The 21,787-nt window shown below is 46.3% G+C and overlaps 1 protein-coding gene across 4 annotated transcripts in view; it reads right to left on the bottom strand.

Annotated features, from left to right (window-relative positions):
* The window catches only part of P4HA2 (prolyl 4-hydroxylase subunit alpha 2), a 147,430-nt gene extending 132,294 nt beyond the window's left edge, over positions 1-15,136 (bottom strand). For 3 of the 4 annotated variants that reach the window (XM_069763943.1, XM_069763942.1, XM_069763944.1), the window contains exon 1: positions 14,996-15,106. The gene's annotated coding sequence lies outside the window, so the exon portion shown is untranslated. Of the gene's footprint in view, positions 1-14,995 lie in introns of all 4 variants that reach the window. The other variant, XM_069763941.1, reaches the window with a different exon arrangement.
* Between the last annotated feature and the right edge of the window lie 6,651 nt (positions 15,137-21,787).

Genomic DNA, 21,787 nt, shown 5'->3' with positions numbered 1-21,787 from the left:
TTCAGAACAAACAACTTTTGCTGAGGGTTATGATGGGGTAATTCGAACACTGCCATATACTGTGCCCCTAGAGGTCTCATTAGGACCTAAATGTTTTGCATCCAGATTTTTGTATGCCAGAGGTGCCCCAACATGTTTCTTAGGAACTGATGTCCTAAAGAAATTAGAAGCTAACATCAATTTTAGGGAAGATGGCACAGTTATACTGACTATCCCTGATGATGCAGAAACATTAGAACAATATGTTAGAATTCAGGCTTTTGAGGATTATGCTGAAGAAAAAGAGTACACCACAGATCTAGACCTCTCAATGGTCCCAGAAACACTGTGGGCACAGGGTGACACCGATGTGGGACTATTGCATATCTCTCCTGTAAAACTATCTGTGCAACCAGGAACTGTTCTCCCACAGCTCAGACAATACCCTGTGAGTGCCCAGCAGGAACTAGCGATTAGAAAACAGATAGAGGGATATAAAGAGAAAGGAGTTTTGGTAGAGATACAATCACCTGCTAACACTCCTCTGTATCCAGTCAAAAAGAGAACTCTTGATAAGAGTTCTATGCCCAAATATCGTATGGTACATGATTTAAGAGAAATAAACAAAGTTCTAGATCCAATCACCCCAGTTGTACCCAATCCTCATACGTTACTATCACAGATACCAGCCAGTTCTCAAGTATTTACTGTAATAGATCTTTCAAATGCATTTTTCTCGGTTCCTTTACACCAAGATAGTTGGCATTTGTTTGCATTTACATTTAAGGGCAAACAGTTGGCGTGGACACGCCTTCCACAGGGAATGATACACTCCCCTACTCTTTATTCAAATGCCCTACAAACAGTCCTTCAGAGGTTTGAACCCGAACCACAGGTAGTAATTTTGCAGTATGTGGATGACCTACTACTTTGCTGCCCAGATCTAGAAACTGCAGAAAGGTCCACTGTGAGTTTACTATGTTTTTTTAGAAAAAGAAGGGTGTAAAGTGAATAGACAAAAGCTACAAGTTTGTCAGACCAAAGTGGTCTTTCTAGGTCATTGCATTTCTCAAGGTAAAAAGCATCTTACACCACAAAGAACTGAAGCAATAAGACAGATGAATGAGCCTAGAAATCATAAACAGCTACGAGCATTTTTAGGAATAGTGTCTCATTGTAGACAATGGATTATACATGCCAGTCAACTAATGCAACCACTGTATGACTGTGTAAAAAGTGAACCTTATTTGTTGACAAAAGAAGGTCAGATTTCGTTCCAACAATTAAAAGATGCCCTTGTTTCAGCTCCAGCGTTAGGGCTACCAGACTACACCAAACCGTTTCAGCTTATGGCTGCAGAAGTTGATTCCCATGCTACAGGAGTTCTTACCCAGAAGCATGCAGGGAAACAAAGACCAATTGCATATCTTTCAGCAAGGTTAGATCCCGTAGCTAGAGCAGCGCCAACCTGTGTACGTGTAGTTGTTGCTGTCTCACTATTGTTGGACAAAGCATCAGAAATTGTTCTAGAGTATCCACTCACAGTTCAAACTACACATGATGTTTATGGGATATTAAACCAGGTCCAACCAAAACACATCTCCATGGCCAGACATTTGCGGCTGCAGTGTTCTTTGTTGCTCCCCTCTACTATCACATTTGCTAGGCTTCAGACTCTCAATATAGCTACACTGCTACCTCTCGAGTCTGAAGGGGGGAATAAGGACACTGATCCACACGCAAATTTTTTCCCTACAGACACACATGATTGTACAGAGCTCATTTTACAAGAAACGGTAGGCTTACCCAATGTATCCGAAACACCACTTCAAAATCCAGATTTAGAGCTGTTTATAGATGGTAGTAGGTTTGCAGATGACACAGGTAACTTCCATACAGGGTATGCAGTTGTGTCAGAATCTGAAACTCTCAAAGCAGAACCGCTTCCACCGAAACAGTCTGCACAAGAAGCAGAACTAACAGCATTGATTGAAGCTCTTAAAATAGCTGAGAACCAGACAGCTAATATATACACTGATTCTAGGTATGCACACGGTATTGTGTTTGATTTTGGAGTAATCTGGAGAGCTAGAGGTTACATGACAGCGTCAGGACAACCTGTAAAACATGCTTCTCTGATCAAACAGATCTTAGAGGCTGCACAAGAAACAAAAGAAGTAGCAGTAATCAAGGTAGCTGCACATGTGAGACTCGACACTAGGGAATCTAGGGGAAATGATAGGGCTGATAAAGCAGCCAAAGCAGCAGCTGTCAAACCCTTACAACAGGTTCATACTGTAAACCCCACAGAAAATACTGAAGATAGACTGAGACAAGCACAGGAAGATGCAGGAGAAGAGGAGAGGGACAGGTGGAAAAAGGAAGGGGCAGAAGAACAAGCGGGAATTTGGAAGAAAGATGGACTAATATGTCTACCTAGAGCCTGGTATCCGATTGTAGTTGGTGGACTGCACCACCCTACTCATGTGTCTGCAAATGCAATGACACTACTGGCAAAGCAAGTCTGGTTGGCTCCAAGTTTTGGCAACTATGCAAGAGACTATTGTGCTGCATGCGCTATATGCCTGGCACATAATCCCGGACAGACAACACAGACCCCTATGAAGCACCACGTCCGACCTCTCTACCCGTTTCAGCGATTACAAATAGACTTTATCCAGCTGCCAAAAAGTAATGGGTATGAGTATGTGTTGGTATGTGTGGACATGTTCTCGGGGTGGCCAGAGGCCTATCCAGTTCGGAAGGCTTCAGCTAAAAACACTGCTGTAAAGCTAGTTGCCGAACTGATACCCCGTTACGGTCTCCCTGAAGTGATCGAGTCAGATAGGGGTACTCATTTCACTGGAGAAATATTTCAAAATGTACTGAAAATGTTGGGTGTTGAAAGTCAGTTACACACTCCGTACCATCCTCAAAGTTCTGGTAAGGTGGAACGCATGAATGGAACTTTAAAATTAAAAATACAGAAAGCCATGGCTGAAACAGGAAAGCCTTGGACAGAATGCCTTCCACTGGCCCTTTACTCAATACGCAATACCCCAAGGGGTAAGACTAAACTGTCTCCATATGAAATTTTGTTTGGCAGGACTGCCAATTTAGGATGTTATTTTCCACAGCAACTTGTGTTAAATATTGAGTCATTGACTTCTTATGTGCAAAATCTTCAGAAACAATTAACTAAGGTGCATGCACAAGTTTTTGCTTCCCTTCCAGATCCTGACAACACAGAAGGAAGTCACAAGTTGGAACCAGGTGATCAAGTCTATGTAAAAAGACACACCAGAAAGGCTCTAGAACCAAGGTTTGACGGACCCTTCCAAGTCCTGTTGACAACACCTACATCAGTCAAGCTTGAAGGAAAGGCATCATGGATACATGCAAGCCATTGCAAGAAAAGCAGTATAAACTCATGATATTGATGTTAATAATGATAACCTCAACGGAGGCGTGGGATAGACTGAATTCTCTAGCCCCTTTGAACAATAGATTCGTACAACATCATAGAAAATTAGTGCATGACTTGTTAAACAATACACAAACCCTGACAGATTGTTGGATCTGTACCCATTCGCCGGTATCAGCCACAAGTATACCTTTTCTAGCAGTTCCCGTATTAGCAGAACAAATATTCGCTTGGCCTAATTGTTCAGACAACCTGGCCAACAACCAAATTGGTAATGCTAGGCTGTGGAATACTACAATCGCCATACCAATTGTGGGATGGGTAGAATTTCCTTGGTGGCAGGGTAATCTCTCAAGGAGTAACACACATCTACAATATTTAGCATTTAGGGGAGGAAAATGGGTACCTAGAAATAAGACTGGATTAACTAATTTAGGACAGGTCCCCACAGAAAATCTACAGCTTAGTTTCAGTACAACCGTCCCCCCCTCTGATGCTTTCAAACCTGTAGTATTGGAAAGATACATACATAATAGAAAATGGAAACATTCTAAATTGTTCCCCCAAGGTGATGCAAACAGTTGTACAAGTAAGCTGGGGAACCTGGTTTGTAATGAATCCAATGAGTATATCAAAGGAATGCCTGTATGTGGGAATCCCGCAGCCGGGTACTGTAGCCCCTTGGGACAAAAACCCTCTTGGTGTATGCTTCAGAATGTATCTAGATTTGTGGACTTGGCTCACAGATTGGTATTGCAGCACTCAGCTCTATGGGATCTGCCTGAAGGTACATTTTGGATATGCGGAGAAGGAGCATATAAATGGCTTCCCGTAGGTATAAAGGGTACTTGTACATTAGGACGCCTAACCCCGGCTACATTCATAATTTCAAATAAACAAGTGAATATGCAAGCCGTGCCCAAGCACACACTGTATAAAAGAGCTGCAGATAACTCACCACGTCCCTCGGGGAGGCCACATATAGTACAAATGGGAATTCCTAACAAAATTGCTAGTACCATTTTTTATTTATCCTATGTTAACACAGATGTGGGATAAATTAGTTAGAGCCACGGATTATCTAGATGATCAGATCTGGGATATATTGGATATACTAAACACTAGTATAGCTGTACAGAATCAGCTTATAATAGTCACTAACCAACATACCCTGGTATTGGATTACCTAACTGCCTCACAAGGGGGTATGTGTCAAATCATCGGACCCACCTGCTGTCATTATATAGACCCGAATAGTACTATGAGTATGACATTTAAATTAAAGGACGTACAACGACTCAGAGATCAGTATGACAAAGACAATGACCAGAATAAGGATAGCTGGTGGTCAGATACCTTTTCTTTTCTTAACCCAGCCAACTGGTTCAGAGGAATCGGTGGGTGGGTTGCTGGGATTATGCAGAGCATAATACATATAGTTATGATTATTGTAGTCATATACGTACTATTCCAGATTGTGCTCAAGAGTATCTCAGTATGCACAGATAAACTTTGTGTAATAGATGCAAGAGTATAAAGTTTTTTTTCCTTCTTCTCTTATGTTATCCTTTGCTAATACTGATTATTGCGCTTATTTTGCTATCCCTTTGCAATATCTGTACTTATTGCAAAACAAAGAAAAGGTTGCGAGAGTTAAACGGAAGAATTAATACTAGATTTGATTCTCTTATTGAATACAAGCATGTACATGTGTAATACCAAATAAAGGCTTTGTCTTTGGCCCTGTGGTAATAAAATAAATAAAAGAAAATGTCAAAGGGGGGAATTGTGGAGATCAGACTGAACTAAAGGAATCCATCTTGTCTTCTTCCTGAGAAATCTCGCTTACAACAAGATACATTTCTGCTGACTTGACATTTCCTTTTATGGAAGTAATCATGTGTGCATTCCTTCTTTCAATAGCAGCCTTTCATTCACCTTCCAGATGATGTAACTTTCTACTGATAAAGACTGGTATAGATTGTTTATGTAAGAGATAGTGAAATATGAGCGCTTGTGCGCATGTCTGTAAAAGAATAATTCTTTTCTATATAAAGGAAGGGCAAAGCCCAGAGAGGGAGATGTGCTCCTGGGCTTCCCCTGTATATGATCACACAATACCTTGTTTGCGTGTCATTTACTCAGGATCCCTACCTCTAGTAAGCCAGGGACTGAGAAGGACTTAACACCTGTATGTCATCTCCTCCTATATATAGTATATACCTGTATGTCATCTCCTCCTATATATAGTATATACCTGTATGTCATCTCCTCCTGTATATAGTATATATCTGTGTGTCATCTCCTCCTGTATATAGTATATACCTGTATGTCATCTTCTATATATAGCATATACCTGTATGTCATCTCCTCCTGTATATAGTATATACCTGTAGGTAATCTGCTTCTGTATATAGTATATACCTGTGTGTCATCTCCTCCTGTATTTAGTATATACCTGTATGTCATCTCCTCCTGTATATAGTATGTACCTGTATGTCATCTCCTCCTCTATATAGTATATACCTGTGTGTTATCTCTCCTGTATATAGTATATATCTGTGTGTCATCTCCCCTGTATATAGTATATACCTGTGTGATCTCCTGTATTAGACCTCGTTAACACGTTATTTGCTCAGTATTTTTACCTCAGTATTTGTAAGATAAATTGGCAGCCTGATAAATCCCCAGCCAACAGGAAGCCCTCCCCCTGGCAGTATATATTAGCTCACACATACACATAATAGACAGGTTATGTGACTGACAGCTGCTGTATTTCCTATATGGTACATTTGTTGCTCTTGTAGTTTGTCTGCTTATTAATCAGATTTTTATTTTTGAAGGCTAATACCAGACTTGTGTGTGTTTTAGGGTGAGTTTCGTTTGTCAAGTTGTGTGTGTTGAGTTGTGTGTGGCAACATGCGTGTAGCAACTTTTTGTGTGTCGAGTTGCATGTAACAGGTTAGTGTAGCAAGTTGTGTGCAGCAAGTTTTGTGCATGGCGAGTTTTGCGCGTGGTGAGTTTTATGTCTGGGGCCTTTTGAGTATGTGCAAGTTTTGTGTGAGGCAACTTTTGCACGTGTTGCAAATTTTGTGCATGTGGCAATTTATCCGTGTGTGCAAGTTTTGCGTGTGGTGAGTTTTCCATGAGGTGAGTTTTGCACTTGTGGCAAGTTTTGCGTGAGCCTAGTTTTTGCATGTGGCGAGTTTTGCGCGTGGCGAGTTTTGAGCGGCGACTTTTGTGTTTCGACTTTTATGTGGCGAGGTTGGTGTATGTGTGGTGAAATGTGTGCTGAGGGTGGTATATGTGTTCAAGCACGTGGTAGTGTGTGGCGCATTTTGTGTGTTCATATCCCCATGTGTGGCGAGTATCTCATGTCGGGGCCCCACCTTAGCAACTGATCGGTATATACTCTTTTGCGCCATCGCTCTCATTCTTTAAGTCCCCCTTGTTCACATCTGGCAGCTGTCAATTTACCTCCAACACTTTTCCTTTCACTTTTCCCCATTATGTAGATAGGGGAAAAATAGTTTGGTGAATTGGAAAGTGCGGGGTTAAAATTTCACCTCACAACATAGCCTATGACGCTCTCAGGGTCCAGACGTGTGACTGTGCAAAATTTTGTTTCTGTAGCTGCGACGCCTCCAACACTTTTCCTTTCACTTTTTTACCCATTATGTAGATAGGGGCAAAATTGTTTGGTGAATTGGAACGCGCGGGGTTAAAATTTTGCCTCACAATATAGCCTATGACGCTCTCGGGGTCCAGACGTGTGACTGTGCAAAATTTTGTGGCTGTAGCTGCGACGGTGCAGATGCCAATCCCGGACATACACACACACACACATTCAGCTTTATATAGTAGATATTTGTAAACATATTGGCCAAAATTCAACAAAGCAATATTACCTAATCCACATGTGATCTGAGGTTGATGTAAGAGAAATAACATGACCACTTCATCCAACATGTCAGCACTAGTGATGAGCAAAGGTGCTCAGATATGGTGTTATCTGAGCATGCTCAAGTGCTAACCAAGGGGCTTCAGCGTGCTGGAATAATATGTCCAAGTCCCAACACATGCAGGGATTCCATGCTTAAGAGCCATGAGACGTGCAGCCGCGGAGACTCGAACATACTATTGCAGCACACCGAAGTCACGAGCATGCGTAGATAATACCTCATCCAAGCATGTTCACTCATCACGAAAAAAGTGAGGACTCAACCACCTGAAACAGCCAATGATCTAAAGTTTATGGGGGCAGCTTGACAGTGCCCAGAAGATGTTTGACAGAAGGATCAGTACATTCCTAATGATGTGAACAGTGTAGCAGCACTGATCTGCTCTGTACACCGTTTAGGCTACGTTCACACTAACGTTATGCTAGTTTGCGTCGGGTTTGCGTCATGCGCCCCTATATTTAACATGGGGGACGCATGCGTTTTTGTTTGTTGCGTTGTGCGACGCATGCGTCTTTTTTGCCGCAAGCGTCGGACCAAGAAAACGCAACAAGTTGCATTTTTCTTGCGTCCAAATTTCAGCAAAAAATGACGCATGCGTCGCAAAACGCAGCGTTTTTGCGTGCGTTTTTATTTGCGTTGTGTCGCCGACGCAGCGGCGCACAACGCAAATGTGAACGTAGCCTAAGTGATTGTTTCTGAGAACTGCAGTTTAGATCCTATTCAACTGAAGTGTCAGACCCCCATTGACCTGACATTCATAACCTATACAAAGGATAGGTCATCAGTATCAAAGTAGTGGACAACCCTTTTAAGTGCTACTTTAGCCAAGTCTTTCAGACAGGCATATTCGTATGCAGTTGTATCAGATGTAAATCATTCAGCTGCGGCAAGAAAAACAATCTCCGAGCACTAAAAAATATTCAGAGGACACCCGAGCATGCTCGAGAAATCTCGAGTAACGAGTACGGTATATTCGCTCATCACTAGTATGCATTTTTTGTGCAATATTTCAGATTGAAATATGGTGCTAATGTAAACAAAAAGGGCTAGTCACAGATCTTTTTATGTCTGTTTTCCCAAATGTTCAGCATGTGGTACATTCATTTTATGGAAAGTGTATGTCCATTGATGTCTATTTAATCACAAAACAGAAGAAAACCCAGTTCCAAAAAGTTGTGAACAAATTTCCTTCTATATTCACTGAAAGTGCTCAGCAGAGGAGAAAACAGCATCAGCGTTGTAAGTTACATGACATGCGACATGGACGCGTTTCAGGTGGCTACGCACCCATAATTATGATGTGACATCATGACTAAGGGTATGTTGCCACCTGAAACGCGTCGATTTTGCATATCATGTAACATACAACGCTGATGCTGTTTTACCCTCTGCTGAGCTCTTTCGGTGAATAAAGAAAGAAGTTTGTTCACAAGTTCGTTGAGCTGGATTTTCTTCCATTTTGTGATTGCTGTGCTCTGAACACCTAAGTATGTCTATTACGGTGAGCTGGACTTATGTCTATTTAATGCTTAAAGGGGTTGTCCACTAGTAGGGAAATCCCTTTTCAAACTAAATATTCAGCCCCATTAATATAATAAAGCATATACTCATCTCCCGTGCTGGCTCTGCTCCAGTGGTGTCGGCACTCGCGAACCCGGGGTAGTGATGTGGTGCTGTGACACCTGACGCCAGCTACCAATCAGCGCTGGCGTCACTGTCTCCACCTTTCTACGAACTGAACATGAAGAGGAAGTCCGGGATCCGCTGCAGCCTAGACTTCCTCTTCAAGTTCAGTTCGTACGAAGGAGGAGACAGTGACGCCAGCGCTGATTGTGCGAGAACATCACGTGTCATTCCACCGCATTGCAGCCCCGGGACTGCGAATGTTCACACCCCTGGAATGGAGTATAGGCTTTATTATTTTATTGGGACCAAACATTTAGCTTAAAAAGGGGTTGTCCTAATAGTGGCACGGAAACAATGAAGCGGTTAAAAGTAATAGCATGTTTATGTAACGGATGCTTCTGCTAAGGAGCCGCCGGCTAGGTATGGTTTAAGTTATAGGAAAAAAAAGCTGGTTCTTGATAAAGCGGACAGCTGAGAGTTGCAGCCCCCAGCTGTGAGTTTTGATTGGCTGGTTATAGACAATAGAGGGGAACCCAGGCCGGGTTTTTTCAACATCCCAGGTAACCGGTTGTTACAGTGGCAATGCTTTCCTCACGGGGAGAGTGATGTCACGCTTGGAAGCGTGGAAGGATCCCTTTGACAGGTATTCAGCACATACAACACTTTCTTACTCCAGGCCAAAAGGGGGAGCTCTACACCCGACATCAGGGGAGCTGCTCTCTATGGTCGGGAGAAGGAGTCAGTTGCTAGGCAATTGGCGTTAAACAGTTGGTGAGAGGAGAGTGAGGAAGGAAAGCTGGGGCTGTGGAGACGAGTGATTCCTAGAAAGCGAAAAGAAAGCAGAACAGTGTGTAGGAGACTGAGAGGGAGAAGAAGCACAGGAGAGTGAAGAGCTGCGACTGGGCTTCCTCCATGCTGAGCGCAGATACCGGTAGCCAGAAGACAGAGGTTATGGGGGTAACTTCAAGCCCCATGGCAGAAACTGGTGGACAGCTGATTGCAAGTCACTTGTCCACCATTAACCCCCGAGGACACAGTAGCAAATAGAGCCCGGGTCGTGATAGAGATCCTTTAAAAAAGCTTGAGTTACCTGTCGTACGGGTAGTGTCCTACCTAAAGGGGGATAGAGAGAAAACGTGAGGACCTTGTGTGAGGCTTAAGGCAGCAAGGGACTACAACACCACAGTGCTAGAAGGAAGGTTTCCAACCCCACCTGGTTAGAGGGATTCCTAATTCACTTCCAAGCCGGCCGGACCACCACCAGCACCTGTGATCCGGTACCCTGGACTGTGGCTGCCTTGAACCAAGTAAAGAGTCTGCAACCCTGTGTCCTCCGTTTCTTACTACACCACCTATCACCATCTTCATCTATTACACCGGGAGCCCTGGGGACCCAGCTTCACCTGTGGGAAGCCATGCCATCCCTGCTGCCATAACATCAACCCAATGCACCCCTTTAAGCAGAGTCGGTCATCCCTGACCACATACCACAGGTGGCGTCACAAACTTTTATTATTCAACTAACCGCTTTAAAGACCATCCCTTTAACATGGACGTCCAGGACCACGGACCGGGTCACCGCCGCCGTGACACATCCCTTTAAATACCGGACCCGGTATTCCATTTATTTACAGCACAGGCGGTGGGTTAGGAATACTACCATCAGCCACTCCTGCTGTAACCGTTATTAGCGGCAGCAGGTGTAGGCTGATGGGAGTAATAGTCCCATTAGTTGCCGCAGGCCTGCTGTCATTGATATCACTTGAATACAACTCTCATCATTGTCCTCTGCTTGTGCTGATGGCCAGCAGAGCAGGGGAGAATGATTAGAGCCATCTTCAGCACCCGGCGACCGGGAACAGCGCTTACTGTAGCACTTCTTCCCTGGCACCTGTCCGTATGGTACTGATGCGACACACGGGCGGCACACGTGTGCAGCAAGTATTACACACAAGGACACTGTCATCTCTGGTACTGGAAATACCAGGAGGTGTGAAACCGGCCTATACTACTGTATATGGAGGTCTGTGTGCTGTTCTGGGATACATTCCACTATATGTATGGTAGTGTAGAATTTACAATAGATATCACTCATGCAATGTAAGAAGTGAAGTCTTTGGCATTACCTATATCTGTATTTCTCTGCCGTATCTGTGCATCATGAATCATGGTGTGTGTCATAGGGGACCACAAAAACCTAGAGTCGGCCCTGATGTTGTGTTTTGAAGAAAAATATTTAAGCTGTAAAAATACACAAATTCCCCAAAAAATAAATAAGCCACACAGTATACAACGATTGTGGATTGTGTCACATGATCCTATAAACTGATGAATAATCTGGCAGAAACTTCTTGCAGCTACATCAATTAGTAAGCAGCAAAAAGCGCAACATTTCCTCTAAATACACTGTGACTGTCTCCCATAACTACCAGGGAGTTGGCGCCCTGAGTGCAACAAGCAGGTTGTGACCATGAGACGACAGCTCAGTACCAGTCACTTTTATACCAGACACTTATTTTTCTACAATCAGAATAATTTTCCAGTGCCAGCATTAAAGGGAACCTGTCACCTGAATTGGATTGAAGTTCATTCTATGTCCTCCGTAGTACACGCCTGCGCTAGGCAATCTTGCCTTGCGCAGGCGTGTACTACAGAGGACAGAGAATGAACTTCAATCCAATAATGCGCCCAGCATGCAGCCAGCGGGTAAGGAAAGGGTGAATCAAACACCCGAAAACTCCACCCATATCACCGAAAACCGGTCCTGCCAAATTCAGGTGACAGGTTCCCTTTAAAGGAGGTAACCATAGGATTGGAGCTAACGTTCTGATCAGTGGGGTCTGACCACTGGGACCTCCACCGATTCCAAAGGACAAACCAAATTACGTAACCCAAATAGTATACTTCAAATTAAATAATATCAATTCTGCAAAATTGGAACAAAATGTCATCCACTTTGCTGCTATTGAAGTACGCTGCGGAAATTCCATCTGCAAATCCATGGCATGTTCCCTATGGCAATGTATAAGCAGTGGATTTTCCAGACAGTCTGTCATGTATTACAGTAGCAGCATTGTGAAGGATTTCATGAAATCTCATTCACACACACTAGGGAAAAAAAGCCACAGTGGATAATGACCGAAGCAATGTAAAGGGTGAAATGGCCAGCAATCCCAAGGAAAAGTCTGCAGTGGTTGGGCGGTAGGGGTGTACCCTAAAGGCTATGTGTACACAGAGGAAATGTGGTGCAGAATTTTCTGCACAAAATCCGCATTTCCTGGCAGAATCCCCAGCTGCAGATTTGCCGCAGTTTTTATGCAGATTTGCCACGGAATTGATGCGGATTTTGTGCGGATTTCTGTCATGGAGGGGTGCAGAAACGCTGCAGACATGCACTTCTTTTAAATCCGCAGCAATTCCGCACAGCTTTTTTTTTTTACCCATTGATTTACATTGCACTGTAAATCACAGTGCGGATCTGTAGCGTTTCTGCGCGGAAAAATCCGCTGCGGATTCGCAGCAAATCCGCATCGTGTGCACATAGCCTATGGATTGTTCACACAGAGGTTTCGATGAATTTTCAAGCATCAAAAGAAAAAAAAAAAAAAAAAACAGTACTTAACAGTAAAATGGGAATGCACACAACGTGTGGATGGCACCAAAAATATTTAATCAAAAACAGCACCAAAAACATGCATAATTTCAGCTGCGGTTTTCTGTTGGAAGCTTGAGTTTTTCATGCAGAAAAAAAAATAAAACATAAAAGAGCAACATGTGAACATAGCCTTGGAGCACGTCCACACAAGTTAACACGGCTGCAGATTTCACCTGAGATTTGGGCAGAAATAGTTGAGAAGTGGATGGCAGGTTACTAATCTCATCCAAACTCTGCAAAAATCCGCAGTGAAATCTAGTAGTAGGGCATGTTTACACAAAGTTTTCGACAAGAAATTTGGAACAGAATTGCCTCCAAAATATCCATTAAAAAAGGCTACAAATAAGCGTCTTAATAATGTCAATGAGTAAACACATCTGGAGCCGCACAGAAAAAGAGGCAAACTGTCAATTCTGGAGGCTTTTCTGCTTGAGAAAAAACATGCTCCAAATTCAACTACATAGACAACTGATGACAAAACAGCCCCAGACAGAAAAACATAAATATAAAAAAAAAAGTGTTTTTTCTTAATTTCTGGCTGATCATTCCACATCCTAAACCTGTGATTTTGGTATATTTTTATAGGATGATGCCGTTTTGATGCAGTTCTCAATGACATAATAAGGCGTGTAACAATACGGTGGGATTATTGCCACAATTCCTCAGCAAAATCAAAGCAGAAAATGGGTTTTGCTGTGATTTATCTGCAGAAACAGTGACGAGTTCTTTATACAAGGAATTAAAAAAGCCCATTCGAAGGAAGCTCGCTGCAAGCTGACAATCAAGAGATTTTCTATTTTTGTGTCTTCAGCAGATCATAAAATAATAGCATTCTAAGTCCTATGCAATACGATGTGCTATGACACAGTCGCCTCTGCTGTTGTCCCCTGACACAGTCGCCTCTGCTGTTGTCCCCTGACACAGTCGCCTCTGCTGTTGTCCCCTGACACAGTCGCCTCTGCTGTTGTCCCCTGACACAGTCGCCTCTGCTGTTGTCCCCTGACACAGTCGCCTCTGCTGTTGTCCCCTGACACAGTCGCCTCTGCTGTTGTCCCCTGACACAGTCGCCTCTGCTGTTGTCCCCTGACACAGTCGCCTCTGCTGTTGTCCCCTGACACAGTCGCCTCTGCTGTTGTCCCCTGACACTGTCGCCTCTGCTGTTGTCCCCTGACACTGTCGCCTCTGCTGTTGTCCCCTGACACTGTCGCCTCTGCTGTTGTCCCCTGACACTGTCGCCTCTGCTGTTGCCACTGACACAGTCGGCTCTGCTGTTGCCCCTGACACAGTCGGCTCTGCTGTCCCCTGACACAGTCGGCTCTGCTGTTGCCCCTGACACAGTCGGCTCTGCTGTCCCCTGACACAGTCGGCTCTGCTGTTGCCCCTGACACAGTCGGCTCTGCTGTTGTCCCCTGACACTGTCGGTTCTGCTGTCCCCTGACACTGTCGGTTCTGCTGTCCCCTGACACAGTCGGCTCTGCTGTTGCCCCTGACACAGTCGCCTCTGCTGTTGCCCCTGACACAGTCGGCTCTGCTGTTGCCCCTGACACAGTCGCCTCTGCTGTTGCCCCTGACACAGTCGCCTCTGCTGTTGCCCCTGACACAGTCGGCTCTGCTGTTGCCCCTGACACAGTCGGCTCTGCTGTCCCCTGACACAGTCGGCTCTGCTGTTGCCCCTGACACAGTCGGCTCTGCTGTTGCCCCTGACACAGTCGGCTCTGCTGTTGCCCCTGACACAGTCGGCTCTGCTGTTGCCCCTGACACAGTCGCCTCTGCTGTTGCCCCTGACACAGTCGCCTCTGCTGTTGCCCCTGACACAGTCGCCTCTGCTGTTGCCCCTGACACAGTCGCCTCTGCTGTTGCCCCTGACACAGTCGCCTCTGCTGTTGCCCCTGACACAGTCGGCTCTGCTGTTGCCCCTGACACAGTCGCCTCTGCTGTTGCCCCTGACACAGTCGGCTCTGCTGTTGCCCCTGACACAGTCGCCTCTGCTGTTGCCCCTGACACAGTCGCCTCTGCTGTTGCCCCTGACACAGTCGGCTCTGCTGTTGCCCCTGACACTGTCGGCTCTGCTGTCCCCTCTGACACAGTCGGCTCTGCTGTCCCCTCTGACACAGTCGGCTCTGCTGTTGCCCCTGACACAGTCGGCTCTGCTGTCCCCTGACACTGTCGGCTCTGCTGTCCCCTGACACAGTCGGCTCTGCTGTCCCCTGACCACTATAAAGTGCAGCATTACAGCAGAGCCCACAGCGCACATCATTCCCACTGTGCCCTGGAGAGCTGCACACGTTACTACAAGTTTCCTGTGTCCCCTCCTGTCCCGTGCACTGTCCCCATCACATCCCCGCTTACCGCAGGATACACAGGTCCCAGAGTGACAGGCAGCTCCGTCCTCTCAGCCCGGGGGGCGGTGTACTATGGCAGGCTGTGTACATTGTACGGGAGAGTCCTCCTAGTCCGGAGGCCCGCCCTAGTCACGTGTCATCCGGCCCCGCCCCCTCCAGTGCAGGTCGTGCAGGGGCTCACGCTGCCTGTGGAGAGGAGTACGTGCCGCTGCGGTGCGGTGCGGTGCGGTGCGGTACTGTGGGCCATGTGTACAGTGTAATGCTGCCGCCGCACCCCGTACAGCCTAAGGGCTCATTCACACCTCAGTGATTTTTTTTATCATCAGTGGTTGTACCAAAACCAGGCGTGCGATATACAGAGCATAGAAAGACTGATGACAAATCTGTGATGGCTGAATGGACCCTTAGGCTCGTCTAGTTTACTTTGTACATGACATAATACTTACAGATGACTGGTAGATGGGGCAATTACCATGGCTGCACATAATCACCTGTGTGCGGTTACATGGTTAATAGGATTGGAAAAAGACAAGTGGCCATCAAGTCAAGAGTGATGGGAAAGGGTAAAAGGAAGGGCACATATACAATCCACGATCCTGTCTGCCCCAAAAGATACAATCTGTCCCTTCTAATCCCAATTGTTCATCCACTGGACCAGACAATGAAAGTCGTCCTTACGTGGAGATTGAACAATGGCATCGAGAACACCATAGATCGATCACTTATTGGCTACCCTCTCAGAGATCCACTGATCAGGTTAATATTTCTGACATACACTGATCACGAATTGTCCAGCTACTCTGAGATATGCTCATTACTTATTGGTTTGCTGCTCTGAGATACACTGATCACTGTGGTAGAGCGGCTCACTCGCCTGGACACAGAGGGATAACCGGAACACTGACTAAGAAAATGCTTGGTTTATTGAAGACCTCATAAGCCAAGCTTGGGAAAGGAAAGACAGCCCTCTGGGCAAAAGATTAAAAACTAAGAAACAAAAAGAAACACAGTCCTTCTCCTAGAGTGGATCAGCCCACTCACAGGCAGCAATGTCCACGGTTCAGATTCAGCACACACTTTCCTGGAGTGCACTCTCTCCAGACACACACTGAAAGCAGGGCTGCCACTAGGAATTTCGGGGCCCCATACTGGCAAAAAATTTTGGGCCCTCCTTGAGACTCCGCCCAGGCTCCACCCCTTGTACCATCCACAGTCCCACTGCCCTCTCTTGCAAAAACTCCACATCTGCACCACATCCTCACCAATCTCACATTTAGGGTATGTTTCCACGTTCAGGAAACGTTACGTGTTTGATGCTGCGAAGAGCCGTAGCGTCAAACACGCAGCGTCCAGATGTTACAGCATAGTGGAGGGGATTTCATGAAATCCCGTCTCCACTATGCATTAAAAGACGCATGCGGCATACCCGCGAAAACGGACATGCGGCGCATCTTTTAAGAACGCAGCATGTCCTTACAATGCTGAAACAACGCAAGGACAACGCAGGTGACCTGCCAGTGACCTCAGGGGCAGATTTGGTCAGGATTTTACCTGCATAAAATCCTGACCAAATCCTGATGCAATCCTGAACGTGGACACATACCCTTACAGTTCTCATCACCACATACATGGCCAGTTTTGGCCAGCAGCTTTTGTTTTGGCCAAAAGATTTTTTAATCCACCACCAAGACAAAGTAGACTCTTCTGGCCGGACTCTACTCTACTGTAAGTTACTAAACATTTGTTAAAATATCCAATACAATTTAGGTATATTTTTATTTATTTTTCAATTTTTAAATGACCAATAATATCACAAACAAGGAAAAATACCGCCACACCATGGTCAGACACCATATTACTACCACATAGTGACCTATAATACCACATACAAGAAACAAATACCATGACCAGACCACATATTACCACCACAGGGACAAATAATAGCACATACAAGGGACAAATACCGCCACACCTTGGCCGGACAACATATTACCAACGCATAGTGACTGAAAACTGCAATACTGATCATTAATGAAATAAAAAAACACAATGCTATCACCGTAAGTGCCATTATACACAGGAGATCTGTACTTAGTATGCAGTGTCTGTGTACAGGTAACACACTAACTCACCAGTGATGTCTCTTGGTGAAGTCCTTCAGCCTCACTTTCCATCTTCATCCAGCACAGACCGCCATCACTTCTTCCAGCCAGGGCTCATCTCTGCAGGAAATAACATACGGTAGTTATCTAGAGCTCCACTTGCAGAACACATTGCTTAATTTTTTTCCCGACTTCTATACTACATCAGATGAAGAAAAAAACGCAACCTAGTGTCGCTCTGCACAGTAACAGGACTGCCCCTCCATTCAAAACAGTATCCTCAAAAAATAAAATAAATGCATCACTGCAGTAATAATATCCCTTAACTAGCCCCTATGGTAATAATATCCGCATCCTGGCCCCGTGTATCTCATTTCTGGCTCCAGCCATATGTTCTCCCATCCTGCCCTCATGAGTATCCATTCTGCCCCATATGATCTCCCCATTCTGCCCCATCTGTCCCATGATCCTGACCCATCTGTCCCATTATCCTGCCACCATCTCTCTCCATTGTATCCATCCTGCCCCTTGATCCTGCACCATGATCCTGCCCCATCTGTCTCCATCCTGCCCCCGTGTTTCACATCCTGCCCCCCTGTCTCACATTCTGCCCCGTGTCTCACATTCTGCCCCCGTCTCACATCCTGCCCCCCTGTCTCACATCCTGCCCCGTGTCTCACATTCTGCCCCTGTGTCTCACATTCTGCCCCTGTGTCTCACATCCTACCCTCGTCTCACATCCTGCCCCCGTCTCACATCCTGCTCCATGTCTCACATTCTGCCCCCTGTGTCTCACATCCTGCCCCGTCTGACATTCTGCCCCCTGTGTCACAAATTATGCCCCCTGTGTCTCACATCCTGCCCCCTCACAAATTCTGCCTGTGTTTCACAGCCTGCCCCCTGTCACAAATTATGCCCGTGTCTCACATCCTGCCCCCCTGTGTAGTTTCCATACCTGCCCCCTGTGTCTCACATTCAGCCCCGTGTCACACATTCTGTCCCCCTGTGTTGTTTTCATTCCTGCTGCCCTGTGGTGTTTCCATTCCTGCCCCCAGTGTTTTCATTCCTGCCCCCTGTGGTGTTTCCATTCGTGCCCCCTGTGGTGTTTTCATTCCTGCCCCCAGTGTTTTCATTCCTGCCCCCAGTGTTTTCATTCCTGCCCCCTGTGGTGTTTCTATTCCTGCCCCCTTGATTTCATTCCTGCCCCCAGTGTTTTCATTCCTGCCCCCTTGATTTCATTCCTGCCTCCAGTGTTTTCATTCCTGCCCCCAGTGTTTCCATTCCTGCCCCAGTGTTTCCAGTCCTGCCCCCAGTGTTTCCATTCCTGCCCCCAGTGTTTCCATTCCTGCCCCCTGTGGTGTTCCCATTCCTGCCCCCAGTGTTTCCATTCCTGCCCCCAGTGTTTCCATTCCTGCCCCCATTGTTTCCATTCCTTTCCCCTGTGGTGTTTCCATTCCTGCCCCCAGTGTTTACATTCCTGCCCCCTGTGGTGTTCTCATTCCTGCCCCCTGTGGTGTTTTCATTCCCTCCCCCAGTGTTTTCATTCCTGCCCCCTGTGGTGTTTCCATTCCTGCCCCCTGTGGTGTTTGCATTCCTGCCCCCAGTGTTTCCATTCCTGCCCCCTGTGGTGTTTTCATTCCTGCCCCCTGTGTTTTCATTCCCTCCCCCAGTGTTTTCATTCCTGCCCCCAGTGTTTTCATTCCTGCCCCAGTGTTTTCATTCCTGCCCCCAGTGTTTCCATTCCTGCCCCCTGTGGTGTTTCCATTCCTGCCCCCAGTGTTTCCATTCCTGCCCCAGTGTTTCCATTCCTGCCCCCAGTGTTTCCATTCCTGCCCAGTGTTTCCATTCCTGCCCCCTGTGGTGTTTTCATTCCTGCCCCCTGTGGTGTGTTCATTCCCTCCCCCAGTGTTTCCATTCCTGCCCCCTGTGGTGTTTCCATTCCTGCCCCCAGTGTTTTCATTCCTGCCCCAGTGTTTTCATTCCTGCCCCCAGTGTTTCCATTCCTGCCCCCTGTGGTGTTTCCATTCCTGCCCCCAGTGGTGTTTCCATTCCTGCCCCCTGTGGTGTTTGCATTCCTGCCCCAGTGTTTCCATTCCTGCCCCCAGTGTTTTCATTCCTGCCCCCAGTGTTTTCATTCCTGCCCCCAGTGTTTTCATTCCTGCCCCCAGTGTTTTCATTCCTGCCCCCCTGATTTCATTCCTGCCCCGTGTTTCCATTACTGCCCCCCTGATTTCATTCCTGCCCCCTGTGTTTTTCATTCCTGCCCCCAGTGTTTCCATTCCTGCCCCCAGTGTTTCCATTCCTGCCCCCAGTGTTTTCATTCCTGCCCCCTGTGTTTTTCATTCATGCCCCACTGATTTCATTCCTTCCCCCCTGTGTTCTTTTCTTTCCTGCCCCTGTGTCCCCCATCCTGGCCTCCTCTCTTTATCATGCCCCTTGTTTGCCGCATTCAGTGAAAATAAAAAAAAAAACACCTTACCTGGCCGCTGTCCAGCGCTGACATCCATCCCGGCATTTCGGCGCGGACTTGCCGGCGAATGACGATGAAGTCATAAACCGGCGATGTGCGCACTGACGTCAGCTGCCAGCCTCTGATTGGCTGGCGGCTTTAACTGTTGCCTTGCGGCCCCGGATGGGCCCGCAAGGCAACAGAGGACACTGAACCTTCGTCTCAGACACAGGTTCAGTGTACTGTCAGAAGCCTGCACTGGGGCCCGGCCCCGATGGGCAGATGAGATGCGGGCCCCCTCTGCCCACTGGGCCCCATACGCCAGTCAGGGCAGTAATGCCCTGATGGCGGATGTGACTGAAAGCTTTGTCAGTCAGCCATTTAAGCCCAGACCATGTGACTCCTCTAGCGATGGGTCATTCGCGAATGATCCGAACAAAGAGCTGGCTCCCTGCTGTGACCGATGGGAGTCGGCACCCCAGTGACAGCCACTAAATTCTCTTAATGGCTTTCACTGGGCGTATAATTCCAAAGTTCGGCAGACATAACTATGCCCACCTAAGATAAACCCCACCCATTCATCAATTTCATTGGCTGGCAGTACATGGGCATGGTTTCGACCTCTGGTGGGCAGAGTTTAAGCCATATTGATGTCAACGTAAATATGTGTTCACCTATGGTGAACACGTAAGGGGTTACAAGGACTGATGTGCACCCCTACCCCTTTAATTATGTCCTGGTTCTATTACTACTGTAAATGTTATGAGTGTATTTATTTATTGTATCCTAGCTGCTGCTGCTGCACAGAGTATAGTCTTATTATAGGGAAAGTGCAGTGCTTAGTTCAGCCACAAGATGGAGGCACATAGAGTGTGGGAATGTACATAGTATAGTACGAGTTTCTGATAGTATATGGTTAAATATAGGAGGGGCACAGTGTATAAGACAGGAGGAACTTCCTGATAGTGTTCAGTTTGGACCAGGGTGCCCGTGCAGCTCATTTGGGCTAGCCAGCCTGGGCAACACCATGACATGCAACGTTAAAGAAGAAGAGGGCCCAGCCATATAGCATCCCTGGTCTGGACCACATCAGGAGAATCAACATCAACAGTGCTAGCGGTGCAGAATTAGTGGGACTGCTGTTGCTAGAAAAGGCTAACCAGTACGGGCAGGTCACTCATCATGTGGCAGCTTATTGCGTGGGCTAACACCCTCAGAACTGAGGGAGTCCCCAAATGGAGTAAGGCTGAGCAGAGAGGACACTGAGGGATCGAAAGGTACGGTTCATCCCGGTAGCGTTCTTAGCGACAGAGAGAAAAGGACAGGGACAGAAGAGGAATTGCCCGTTGTGAAACTTGATGTGGATGCTGGAAATAACTTGGATGTGCTGGTGTAAAGAACCAAGTAACATAGTTAGTAAGGCCGAAAAAAGACATTTGTCCATCCAGTTCAGCCTATATTCCATCATAATAAATCCCCAGATCTACGTCCTTCTACAGAACCTAATAATTGTATGATACAATATTGTTCTGCTCCAGGAAGACATCCAGGCCTCTCTTAAACCCCTCGACTGAGTTCGCCATCACCAACTCCTCAGGCAAGCAATTCCAGATTCTCACTGCCCTAACAGTAAAGAATCCTCTTCTATGTTGGTGGAAAAACCTTCTCTCCTCCAGACGCAAAGAATGTAACGGGCAGAAGGGGGTTCTGCCCGTCACCTTCCTTGGTATAAACAGATCCTCAGCGAGATATTTGTATTGTCCCCTTATATACTTATACATGGTTATTAGATCGCTCCTCAGTCGTCTTTTTTCTAGACTAAATAATCCTAATTTCGCTAATCTATCTGGGTATTGTAGATCTCCCATCCCCTTTATTAATTTTGTTACCCTCCTTTGTACTCTCTCTAGTTCCATTATATCCTTCCTGAGCACCGGTGCCCAAAACTGGACACAGTACTCCATGTGCGGTCTAACTAGGGATTTGTACAGAGGCAGTATAATTCTCTCATCATGTGTATCCAGACCTCTTTTAATGCACCCCATGATCCTGTTTGCCTTGGCAGCTGCTGCCTGGCACTGGCTGCTCCAGGTAAGTTTATCATTAACTAGGATCCCCAAGTCCTTCTCCCTGTCAGATTTACCCAGTGGTTTCCCGTTCAGTGTGTAATGGTGATGTTGATTCCTTCTTCCCATGTGTATAACCTTACATTTATCATTGTTAAACCTCATCTGCCACCTTTCAGCCC

This window comes from Ranitomeya imitator, chromosome 4 (assembly GCF_032444005.1).
Source record: "Ranitomeya imitator isolate aRanImi1 chromosome 4, aRanImi1.pri, whole genome shotgun sequence".
In the NCBI taxonomy this organism is placed as follows: Eukaryota; Metazoa; Chordata; class Amphibia; order Anura; family Dendrobatidae; genus Ranitomeya; species Ranitomeya imitator.
This window is presented reverse-complemented; position numbering and strand designations above follow the sequence as displayed.